The 12,770-nt window shown below is 43.1% G+C and overlaps 1 long non-coding RNA gene across 1 annotated transcript in view; it reads left to right on the plus strand.

Moving 5' to 3' along the window:
- Nucleotides 1-12,133, plus strand: part of LOC122453293 — a 38,002-nt gene extending 25,869 nt beyond the window's left edge. The window contains exons 2-3 of the long non-coding RNA XR_006273007.1: nt 9,215-9,247; nt 12,048-12,133. This is a non-coding gene — a long non-coding RNA (uncharacterized LOC122453293). The remainder of the gene's footprint in view (nt 1-9,214; nt 9,248-12,047) is intronic.
- Nucleotides 12,134-12,770: the final 637 nt, after the last annotated feature.

The raw sequence follows: 12,770 nt of genomic DNA on the forward strand, positions 1-12,770 counted from the left end.
TCAATGTATGACAAAACCCACTGAAATGTTGTGAAGTAATTAGCCTCCAACTAATAAAAATAAATGGAAAAAAAAATGAGGCTATTTCCCATCATGTGTTTCAGAATGCAAATGTAACATCTAATTTATGATAGGCGTTAAATTTTTGTTGAACGAATGATGTATATGAATGAGGAATTGAATGAATGAATGCATGCATGTACAATGAAAGAGTGGCTGATGCATCAGATGTTCAATTTCCAGTTTAAATTGCCTTTCCCTGAAAATGTAAATTGCCCGTAAAATCACTTATTGCATGAACACTTGAGACTGTACAGCTCTACCAAAAATGGAGAGGAACTAGAATGGTTGTTTTACTACTTCTAAATGTAAGTGCTTATCACTAAGTTGAAATCAGGAAGTTCCCAAAAATGAAATGTGCAAGTTTCATATTTAGTAAGACTTTGAAAAAAAAAATTGTTCAAGCCCTGTACTCATTCCCAATTTCCCCTCAGGGTTTCTTTGGGAGTCCAGAGGCAGCTGGAAGCCACTGTAGAAATCAGAATGAGACAGTCAATTTGAAGTGAATGATGCTAAAAATAAAGTGAATGGTGGTACTACATGAAGGATTAGCCATAAAGGACTCAGCTTTTTTCAGAATTACAGTTATCTCTGAAAAACTGTTTGAACTGATACTATAAGTGGGAAGAAATTCTGACAACACATCACAAGGGATTTTCATAGAGAGATTAACTATATTGGTTCATGAAACTCATTTATGTTGGGTATAGAAAAGGTTAGTGATTTTAAGTTTTATTAAAAATAAAACTTTTAAAATATCAGATCCAAGTTGGGTGAGAAATGAGACTTTTAAGAACCAATATTTAATTATTTATTATTAAGTCATAGGATAGGGTGAAATTTAACATACAGGCTAGTAAGTATAATATATTTCAGAACTAGAAGACCAGTTACAAATCCTGGCTGCAACATCTTAAGCTATGTGACCTCTGGTCTTGCTTTTTTTCAAATCTAAATGATAAGAGTAATAATGACACGTTGGTTATATTAGAGCAGAAGATTTGCACAACTGTGAAAGAGTAAAGAGATGATAAATATCCTCTTTTTTATTTATTTTTTAATTGAAGGATGATTGCTTTACAGAATTTTGTTGTTAAACGTCCTCTTTAGGAAACAACATTGCTGCATGGATTTTTGCATTCCAAAATGGCAACCCACTCCACTGGAAAATTCCATGGAGACAGGAGCCCTGTGGGCTACAGTCCATTGGATCACAGAGTCAGGCACAACTGAGCGACTGAGCACACACACACACACATGTATCTAATATAATGATATCAAAAAGAACTCTGGTTATCAGGTTTTGCCCACCAAGATCTTAACTCTAGTTTGGAAAGACACAGTCCCTTTTCATAGACTTGTCCCTTCCTTCCTTCCTCCATTCTTCACTTGCTCTCTCTCTCTCTCTGCATTCTTTTTTCCCTACCCCCACTTACACAATGATTCAGCACCTGCTCCATACTAGATCCTGAGCAAGGTGAACGAAGTATCCCTGCTTCCACTTCCAAAGACTCTCATTCACTCTCAAAAAATAGCTTGGAAACTTAATTCATCACAGTGAAATTCTAGCGTGTTCTTAAGAAAGCGATTGTAATTCTTGCATCTCCTCTACCACTCTTAACAGACTTCCAGCTTAAATTCTAAGTCCTTATAATGCATGTATATTTGTTGGCATCATGTTTTAGTCACTATATCTCATGCTTAATTCTGGATATAGTTCTATCTATGTGTTAAAAGAAAATGAATAGGGCAATTGTCTGAAAATTTAATAACAAGGTTAATATTGTGTCTTCATATATAAACATCTTGTTTATGTTTCAGTGGCTGGAGAAATGGCTAACTTGAATGCTTTACAGACTAGGCTTGTGTAAATGGTCCATTTCTGAATCCCAGTGCTCTCATTACCAGCTGTATGGCCTTGAGCAATTTACTTAACCCCTCTGTCTCAGGTCTCTTAAAGGAACAAAAATGGTCATAGGAAAGGTACCTGAACCTAGAAGCTACTGTTAAAGTTAATGAATTAATACAAGAGCAAGAAATAGTGTTTGATGCATATATTATTACACATTTTTGTGGATAAGTATTTTTGTATATATATGCCATTGTTATGTGGTTTTTATATACTAATTCTAAACTATGTAGATATTTGAGTGATAGTTAGCATATAGCTATATACATATTTAGTGCTGAACACTTATTTTTCATTCAAATGAGGCTTCACTCATTTATTTCAGAAGGATTTCTTGGCTGTCTACTAGGTCCAGGCTATGTATCTAGTGCCAGTGACACAGATATAAATAAACAAAAAAAGTGATAATCATGGAGCTGTGACAATGCAGGATTTAATTCTGGGATCCAGAGAAGAAAATCATGCATGCATAAATAAGACTCTTATTAATTAACTCATAATATTTTTTCAGTTTAACTCTTCTTTTTGTACAATGAGAAAGGACATAGATTAGATAGGATGATCTACTGTGAACCAGCCAAATGCATGATATGAGGAAATATCCAGCTCTTTTTCATTTTCCAGAAAATATTATTTTGCTATAATAAGTAGTTTTAAAGAATGAGTAAGAATATGTACTAATGTTTTTTAGTTCCCTAAAAAAGATCCATTATCAATGATAAATCCATATAAAATACTTTAGGAGAAATAGAATAAAGATATGTTTTGTAGTTAGGTAGTTGAACAAGTATTATTTTCCCGGAATGTAGATAATTTTGACAACACATAAAAAGAGCATTAATGGTAACAAGAAACCCCAGATTACTCCCCTTCCTACCACCAAAACTGCTCCATCATACGAGTGCATTAATAGTACATTTTTCACAAGTGAATAACTCCATTGAAAACAGTCTATAAATGATACTAAGGAGAAAATACTGATTTTCAATACAATTTCTCAAATGTCCTAATTTGGTTCCCAGGATAATTCTAAATTTGGAGAGAGTAAGTTTGTTGCGTATACTTATACTCACACAAGAGCTTATCGTAGTACCCAATAACTCGAGTGCTACTACGCTCTACAGACACATATTTCACACGTTTTAGACCCAACTCTTAAGATCTTCTTTTTGCTCTACTCTTAAAACATACAGTCTTTTTAGCATAATATAGTTCTATCACGCGGAGTGTTAAGTTTATTTGTTATCAATGTTACCTTTATTAAAACATATATTAGGTATCTTTGGAGACGATCGAGCCTATTTATTACTATAATGAACCGATATGTAGCAATATACAAATCTAGAGCTACTCATAGATCTTATTTCTGTTCTTATTTGCACAGCTATTCCTTTCTCTAGGATCTTTTATTTACAATATATCTTGATTATGTGTTCATATATCAAGGAAGTAGAGATTCATAACTATATTTGCGAGGAGAGTGTAATGCCTATTATATCCTTCCACTTAAGGATACTATTGATGTCACTATCTGTTATTTCCACTCACGCATATATTAATAATGAAATCTATAAGTTTTTATATACCTACTATATCCAGTATGGCTCCTCTACAGTGTTCATTAGAGATATAAGAGTGGATCATGACATATTCGAATTTTTAAATTGTCTTTTTTTTTTTTTTTAATTTATTTTATTTTTTTTATTATTATTATTATTTTTTTCCAGTGGGTTTTGTTATACATTGATATGAATCAGCCATGGATTTACATGTATTCCCAATCCCGATCCCCCCTCCCACCTCCCTCTCCACCCGATTCCTCTGGCTCTTCCCAGTGCACCAGGCCGGAGCACTTGTCTCATGCATCCCACCTGGGCTGGTGATCTGTTTCACCATAGATAGTATACATGCTGTTCTTTTGAAATATCCCACCCTCACATTCTCCCACAGAGTTCAAAAGTCTGTTCTGTATTTCTGTGTCTCTTTTTCTGTTTTGCATATAGGGTTATCGTTATCACCTTTCTAAAATTCCATATATGTGTTAGTATGCTTGTAATGTCTTTATTTTCTGGCTTACTTCCCTGTATAATGGGCTCCAGCTTCATCCATCTCATTAGAACTGGTTCAAATGAATTCTTTTTAATGGCTGAGTAATATTCCATGGTGTATATGTACCACAGCTTCCTTATCCATTCATCTGCTGATGGGCATCTAGGTTGCTTCCATGTCCTGGCTATTAGGCAGATTCTTTACCATGGAGCCACCAGGGAAGCCCTTATGATATATCAGTGTTCTTTCTTTAAACTCTCTCTGTTTTCTAGTTAACAATTCTTTGTTTAAAACCCTCTCAGTCGAAATAACTGGCATGGTTCCTGTCTCCCTACTGGACCCTGCCTTATGCACTCAGGTCGCTCAACTGAGAAGGCGGCAGAGCGGGCTCAGATGCTGCTCCATTTGAGTGCAAGCCTCTGCTCTACACCGATGATGTCTCTCCAATGCAGGTCTGTGCGGGTGGGAGTGAGGGGGGTAGTCTCCGACCACTGAGCAACCCCCAAGATGACCTGGCTCACCCTTTGTGATAAAGAAGGAATCCCTCTCCAGGGAGGGGGCACTTGCTGCTGGAAAAGCCTGCAGCTTTCCCTTCCTGGCGATGCCTTTCCTGAGAGCTGCTGGTGGTACCCTATTCATGGCTACCCGACAGCCATCCCGCTGCTTCTTTCCTGCCAATGGGTCCTGGCATTTGGGTCAGGCAAAGATCACTGGGTCTTGAGTAAAACAGACCCTCTTCCCAAGCCCCAGGGATGAATCAAGATTGATCCAAGCCAGCCATGGTGTATCCCTTCTGTTTGCCGATGATTGGGTATCTGACTTGGTTCTGGCCAACGAGACAGAAGGATGGACAGAAAGGAGGCAGAAAGGAAAATCTACAGGGGCTTCCCTTTGGTGAGAAGAGCGTTACTACTCCACCTTGCTCCTTCTGGCTTGGAGCTCCCACTGCCTCTCAGGACCAGAAGACACTACTGAGAATGAAAAGCCAACAGCTAAGGACCACAATGGGGTCACAAAGAGTCCTAGTGACTGAACAACAACAGCAAGGGAGCAAAGCCAAGAATCGGGAAGAGCTGATTCTCCGTGGCATCCCATGGTCCCAGACGCCCGTCTCCACGCCTCTTGAACGGGGATGACCGTTGTAAAAACTCTTTATTGCCTGTGTCACTTGTGGGCTCAGGCAATCAGTCGTGTCCAACCCTTTGCAACCCCATGGACTGTAGCCCGCCAGGCCCCTCTGTCCATGGAGTTCCCCAGGCAGGAATACTGGAGTGGCTGGGTTGCCATGCCCTCCTCCAGGCGAGCTTCCAGAGTCGTAGTCAGGTATTCTGTTGCGACAACAAGCATAACACCACTTCTCAGTGACGCGGTCACGGCCGCCTCCCCGGGGCCTGCCCAGCCCTCCCTGCCCTGCGGGCTGCCCCCCAGGAGAGGCGGCCCCTGCCCCACAGCAGTGGGCACAGGTTGCCTGGCAGTGGTGGCCCCAGCCCTCCACCCCCACCCGTGTTCACACACACACACACACACACACACACACACACACACACACACACAAGCACGGTGCTGTCTGAAGCCGGGCTCCAGCATAGCACTCAGGGCAGGAGGGCATATAAATCAAAGGCCTTAGGTTTTGTGGGCTAATCAATATTTATCCATTCCCGGCAGAGCAGTGGTGGAGCCTGGAGAGGCGCAGAGAGGCTGTAAAATGTCTCCTGGGCTGAAGCCCTTGCTGGAGGAAAGGGGCTTCTTTGTTCTCTCGCTGCCAAAGAGAGGTTGGCACAGCTGAGCCTCGGCGCCCCTGGGAAGCAAAGCGGGGGCTGGGTCGATTGGCGGGGGAGGACCAGGACCGCACGGGGACCAGGTCAGGCCCAAGGACACCAGCTCTGGACGCAGCTGCAACCTGCCTTCTTGGCGGCTCATGGCAAAGGCAGACCGTCCCTGTGTCCCCAGGGGCCGCTCGTCCTTCTCGGATCAGGGGATACCGTGGGCGAGCCCACCCTCTGAGGGCTGCAGGTGTGGGGTTACGATCAAGTCCTTGGGAGGGTGCTTGTGTGTGTCCAGTGGAAGCTTCACACAGCAGGCATCCTGGGCCTCCCCTTCCGCCCTGGCTTTTCCTGCCGATGGCCCTGCTTGCGTGCTGTTGCTTTTGCAGCCTCGCGATCTTTAGTCTACACAGCTGCCTCCTCCCTGCCTCCCCATTTTGCATCTCTCCCTCTGACCCAGTCTCCACACAGCCATCTGTTACTGTCTTTAGGCAGGATAGACAATCCTCTACCCAGGACTTTCAAAGCTCCCCCTGGACAACTGAATCAGGCCCCCAGTCTGTGGCCTATTTTCAAACCTTTCCCTCTGCTTCCAAGTGTGCAGCCTGATCTGGATCTCCTGCTTGGACACATGATGGAAATGATCCTCCAAACCATGCACTCCTTCCCATGGCCTTTCTTAGGCTGTTACCTCTTCCAGTGATACTTCACCCTGAAGAATGTTCCTCTCTTCCGATGATGCTTCAGCACCCGGAAGAATCTGATCGAATCCATCAAGGTGCAGCTTCAGTGCCTCCTCAGTTTCCTTCAGCCTCTGCTTTCCTCACTGGCAGAGAACTTTCTTGCATTTGGATCACTGTAACAATTTATATTCATTGCACAAGAACGATTTCCTGCTTCATGGATGATTTCTTCCTCTTTCTCTTACGTAAGCGATCGATGGTCCTCAACCAGGGGCTGATGCCCCGTCTGTACCCAGGTGTACTTGGCGGACGTTCTTGGTTGTCATGCTATGAGGGTAGCACTGGTATTGGGATAGAAGCTGGGGAGGCTGGTAGACATCCCGCAACACTGGGCAGCGCCCCCCAACATGGAGTTATCCAGTCCAAGATGCTAATAGTCCAATTGAGACACCCTGTGTTCAATTATAAGCTTCCTGAAGGCTGAAACAATACTTCCTGTTCTTTTTGTTCTCCAGAGTACTCAGCTTTGAGATAGAAGTGTGTTCAACTATTTGAAATCAAAGGCTATAAATATTTAATATACATGTGCATATCTTGTTTGGAGCGTATACGGAGGTGCCGCCTGCCCAAAGAGAGAGCTCTCACGTGCGTGCTCCTCTTAATATTCCCACTGGTGACCACATGTAATTGCTAGGAGAGCTGATGGCCATGGGGGCCCTTCACCATTGATGTTCTCTGGGTCCCTCCCTGCTTCAAAGGACCCCACAAAGTCCCAGACCATTTCTTCTCCACGCCCTATAGAAACTCCTTCACTAACCTATGCGTCAGTCCATTGTCTTTATGGAGGGTCAGTGTAGGAGGGCTCCGTTGGGCAGGGTTCCTGCCTCCTCTGGGAAGCTCCCTTTAGTCCTGTTCATACTCTCACCGCACTGTGCTGGGCTTAGCTGCTCAGGCATGTCCGACTCTGCGGCCGCGTGGACTGCAGCCTGCCAGGCTCCTCTGTCCATGGAACTCTCCAGACAAGAATACTGGAGTGGGTTGCCATGCCCTCCTCCAGGGGATCTTCCCAACCCAGGGCTTGAACCCAGGTCTCCCGCATTGCGGGCAGATTCTTTACCATCTGAGCCACCAGGGAAGAAGGTGACTGATTGCAGCGCCTTCGGCTTGTAAACGATGAGAGTAAGTTTCTCCATGTTATTCCATGCCCTTTATCCAAGGACCTACATGATGAATACCTACCTAAGTTTAATTCCAGGAAACATTTTTGTCTCCATAGATGCACATGTATGCTATCTATTGTCAAGAAAACAACAATCTGTGTGACCCAATATGCTTCTCTTTTGGGCTTAGCTGTCAGATAAGTTAGAACCAAATTTAATATCCAAGTGTTAGAATCTGCTCAGCTCAGGTGTCTGAAACTATCTATTTCTTTTGCTTTCTTCAGCAGGAGTGTTATCCTTAAATGCCTTCTCTTGCACTGTGTTTTAATCTTTAAGCTGCTTCAAGTCTTTGGGAAGTAAGCAGGATAAAAAAAAAAAGACGACGTCTCAATGTCATTTCGAGCCATCTTCTCCTTTTGGGCCTAGAGGATTGGCACTCAGGGGGTGGGGCCACCTGGTTAAAATTCTAGCTCTCGTCTGTCATCCATGTACCCTTAGGCTTGTTATTAAACCTCTCTTGGAATAATGAGAACTACTGCAGGACATTGTTGGTGAGATCAAATAACTGATAAGTTAGACACAGAAAGACAAATGTCATGTGACATAACTTATAAGTGGAATTAAAAAAAAGAAGGTACAAACGAACTTGTTTACAGAACAGAAATAGTGTCCCAGATGTAGAAGACAAGCATGGTTACCAGGGGGGAAGGAGAGAAGGGGTAAACTGGGAGACTGGGATTGGCACATACACATTTCTCTCTGTAAAACAGATAACAAACTAGGGCCTCCTGTAGAGCACGGGGGACTCTGCTCAATACTCTGTAATGGCCCACCTGAGAAAAGAGTCTGAGAATACGGAGAGCGGGTATATATGTATGTGCAGAGCTGACTCGCTTTGCTGTGTGCCCGGAGTTCACACAACATTGCACATCAGCTGTGTGAGAGTGAACTCACTCAGGCGTGTCCGGCTCTTTGCGACTCCATGGACCATAGTCAGCCAGTTCCTCCATCCACAGGACTTTCCAGGCAAGAATACTGGAGTGGGTTGCCATTTCCTGAATCAACTATACTCCAACACAGTTAAAAAAAAAAAGAAGTGATATGTCAGTGAAGGCCCCTTTCCGTCTGTCTGGGATATTTCCTGCTATATGTATATATGTGTATTTCCTGTTTCAATGCTGGCATCATTTATAAAGCCCAGTTTGGTATTTACTCTGACTGATATTGGCTACTTTTCAGTAATACTAGCAATTTTACACTTTAACGTAGATGGTTATAGTTTTAAAGGTAATGTAACTTTAAAGGTAAAGGTAAACTTTACCTTTAAAGGTAAACTTGAAAGTTTTAAAGGTAATGTAACTGATGGGAAGTTGAAATTCTCTGTTCCTGTGATTTTTTTCTTTCCTTTTTTTAAAAGAAAAATGAAGTATAGTTGATTTACTTCAGCTGTACAGTGCAGTACGGCTGTGTACTGTTATACATTATATGTATGTAAAGTTCTATGTACTGTTATATGTATGTATATGTACATGTATATATTCATTTTAAGTTATATGTACATGCATATATTCATTTTCAAATTCCTTACAGATTATTCTGTTCCTGGGATGTTCATTTCCAGAGGTAAGTCATGTAAACGCAGCACGACCCTTCACTTTAGCCCCTTTGATTGGTCATTGTGGGTGCTATTTTCAGTGCTTGGCAGTGTTTGTGCGTCTGCCTCTTAGGCCTCTGGTTGGCCTTGAGGTTTCACATTGTAAGTATGTGGAATATGGCCAAAAAAGGCTACTTGGTGTTCTTCTTGCCTTAGCATGGCACAAATTTAGAAACCCTATGAAGAATATCCAGTATTATGGATATTCTTTTTCACTAAATGGCTTTTTAGTGAAAAACATGTCTTTTTCACTAAATGGTTTCCCATTTGTTTAGAAGCCCAAAGGCCTTGAAAAAGATTAAAAACAAAACAAAACACTATAATCCCTTTGAAAAAAGAAACTTCAATTTTGAGAACAGTTTGAGTCTCACAACTTGAGATGAAGATGGGGAAGGACCTGAGTCTCCCGGAGACACCACGGCCTGTCCTGGTCCCAGGGCCACTAGTAGCAGCCCCAGTTCTGCAGGGCCACGGCAGTCCTCACAGGACACATGGCTCTCTTGTTCCAGGCTCCTGAAACTGTTAAAACTAAGACCCAAATCCAGAGACACTTTCCTTACTGAGCTGAGAGGAGGAGATCTGAGGTGAAAGTTAGGAAACCATCCAGAGTGGTATTATCCAATATGGTAATCACCAGCCACGTCTGTCTCTCTAAATTTATGGTTTTATTAATTGAGAGGGAATAAAATTAAAAACTCTGTTCCTGCATTTCTCTAGCCACTATTCAAAAGCTCAACGGCCACATGTGGCTAGTGGGACCCACCTTGTACAGTGCAGAGGTAGAAGGTGGAAGTTTTTTTCATCACACAGAGAACCACTCAACAATGCTTTCTAGAGCTGTTTTCTACTTCTGGGGGGCTTGACATAGAGAAGTGACATCATGGCATGCCCACTCCTGACAACTCTGAAGTAAGTCTTCTTTCTGTAGCAGGGGCTTTGTGACAGGGGTTCTTGGCAGTGACCCACCCCTGGGTCTACCTGTTCGGGCGCCTTCATGTTCTGCACTGGGGCCTTGCATGCAGTTACAGAGCCCTGGGAATAACTGGCATCTGTCCTTGAGTCTGAATATGTGTGCATGTGTGTTCAGGGCTGTGACGACCCAATTACCATCTCAATTTGGAAGTGTTGCCCTGAAACCATTTACCTTCTAAGTGGAGCTCTTTCTAGCATAGCCCATGGCATGAAGTCCTAATACCTACCCCCAACAAAAGGATCATGGCTTCTGAAAGGCCAAAATTGTTCTAACTTTGCTCCCTTTTATGTTGATTTGGAGAAATTAAAGTGTCCACTCGGGTGTTAGGTGCTTCTTATGTAGTCTCTAACTTCCCAGGGAGATTTCTACCATATAAAGAGACCAATGAAATGCTCTCCCCATCGTCTGTCCGTGTACCTAAGTTCAGCTGACCTTGACTTTTCTTAATTCTATGCTTCTCTGGAGGCTTTGGCATGGGGACCAATCCCTCCCTGAAGAGCCCGCATGGTGCCTTTGAAGCTTAGAACAGTCTTTTTTCTGGTCCTAAAATAGTGTCGCTCTGATTACCCCTGATGCCCCACTGTTGTCACCCAGGGTTCTGGCCCTGCTTCTGCTTATCCCGATAACGTCTGGCACACAGAACACTGCGTCAGTTTTGCTCCTAATTTGACACGCTCACCCATGTTCTTTGTTGAAAATAATAACCTCCGTCACCCTTCACTGAGCTCTTACCATGTACCAGAAGCAGAAGTGGGCGCTTCACAGGTGTCATATAAACTTAATCTCACTGTCGCCACGGCTACCACCCTGTTCCAACTCACGGTCAGCCTGGGACCACTGAAAAACTCCCCAAACAGGCCTGCTTTCTTCTGTCCTTGCCCCCTTGAGCCAACTCCCAACCAAGCAGCCGGAAAGATGCTTCAAAATATGAGTGAGATGACATTGTTCCTCATCGGCCTCTTCAGATTCAGAGGCAAGGTCAAAGTCTCTACAATTAGCTATAATACCCTAAGCCAGCGGTCTTCAATCTTTTCAGCAACAGGGTCTGACTTCATGAAAGACAATTTTCTCACAGCTGGGGTAGAGGGGTGGAGAGGAGGGGATGGTTTCAGGGTGATTCAATCACATTTCATTTATTGTGCACCGTATTTCCATTATTACATCAGCTCCACCACAGATCATCAGGCCAGAGGTTGGGAACCCCTGACCTAAATGATCTGCCCCCAAGCCCTGGGTCACTTCTTAAGCACAGCTCTTGTCACACAGCCCTCCTCGCTCTGATCCAGCTGTGCTGGCCCCAGGGCCTTTGCACTGGGTTCTCTCTGCCAGGTATTCACATGGCTCACTCACCTCCTTCGAGTCTTTCTTTTTTCAAGTATCACTTTCCCTGTGAGGGCTGCCCATCTGCTCTGTTTAAAATCAGTCGTACACACACATACATATACATACATGTACACTATTTATTTCCTGTATACTTGCCACCATTAGCAGGTCATATATTTTACTTATTTGTTTGCTAGTATATCAGTTTCCCCCAACAAAGAATCTAATCTCGGTATAAATAGGGATTTTGTCTGTTTCATTTATCAGTTTTTCCCGGGGCCTAGCACTGTGCCTGGCACATGGTAAGGTACTCAACAAGCATTTTGCATATGTCTTCAGATCATGCTTCATTCCTATTTACAGGTGGGGAAACTGAAGGGGAGGCCGCTTTCCTGAGACCACACAGCTGGTCCTCATGTGCTTACTCCCAACACGTGCTCACCCCCACATGACAAGGACTGTTTCCTCCACAGAGTCCCTCCAGGCATGATGCTGCCCCTACTCCACGGCCCACTTGTGTCTTCACGCAGAGGACTTCCAGAGCATGGCCAGCTCCCGCAAAAGCACGATCACCGAATCCCTAAGATGATGGACAGGCGTAACTTCTAGCAATGGCAGCATCTCCTTCCCATTTCAGCCAGAAAAGCTCAGAAAGTACAGATTCTGTATGAACTCTGGGTGCAAGCCCATTGCAATCCTGGGTTGGTGGACAGTGGGGTAAGCCATCTCTCTGCCTGACAGAGCTGTGATAACAAGTTCAACCTGTTATTTTGACTTACAATGAGGGGTGAAGATTCCGACAAATAAAGGTTGGGCTTTTAGCAGATTTCTCATTGTTATGGTCAAGGCATTAAGTTTTAAGTTTAATTTTGACAAGAGATATAGAACGGAAAGAAAAGTGTTTCAAATATCAGCTAATGGTCAGGTTAAAAAAAAAACAAAAACCCTTTTCTTTTTAAAGAATGAATTTAAAAGTACTGGTACATTTTTTAAAAGTTTTTTTTTTTTTTTTAAACTATGGTAAAATGGACATCAAATAAAATTGACCATCTTACCCATTTAATTTATTTATCTATCTCTCAATCAATTGATTTATTTGGCTGCATCAGATCTTCGTTGCATCATGTGGCATCTTTCCTGGCAGCGCACACAGAATCTCTAGTAGCATACAGGCTTAGTTGCTCTGTGGCATGTGG

This window comes from Cervus canadensis, chromosome 1 (genome assembly GCF_019320065.1).
Source record: "Cervus canadensis isolate Bull #8, Minnesota chromosome 1, ASM1932006v1, whole genome shotgun sequence".
NCBI lineage: Eukaryota > Metazoa > Chordata > Mammalia > Artiodactyla > Cervidae > Cervus > Cervus canadensis.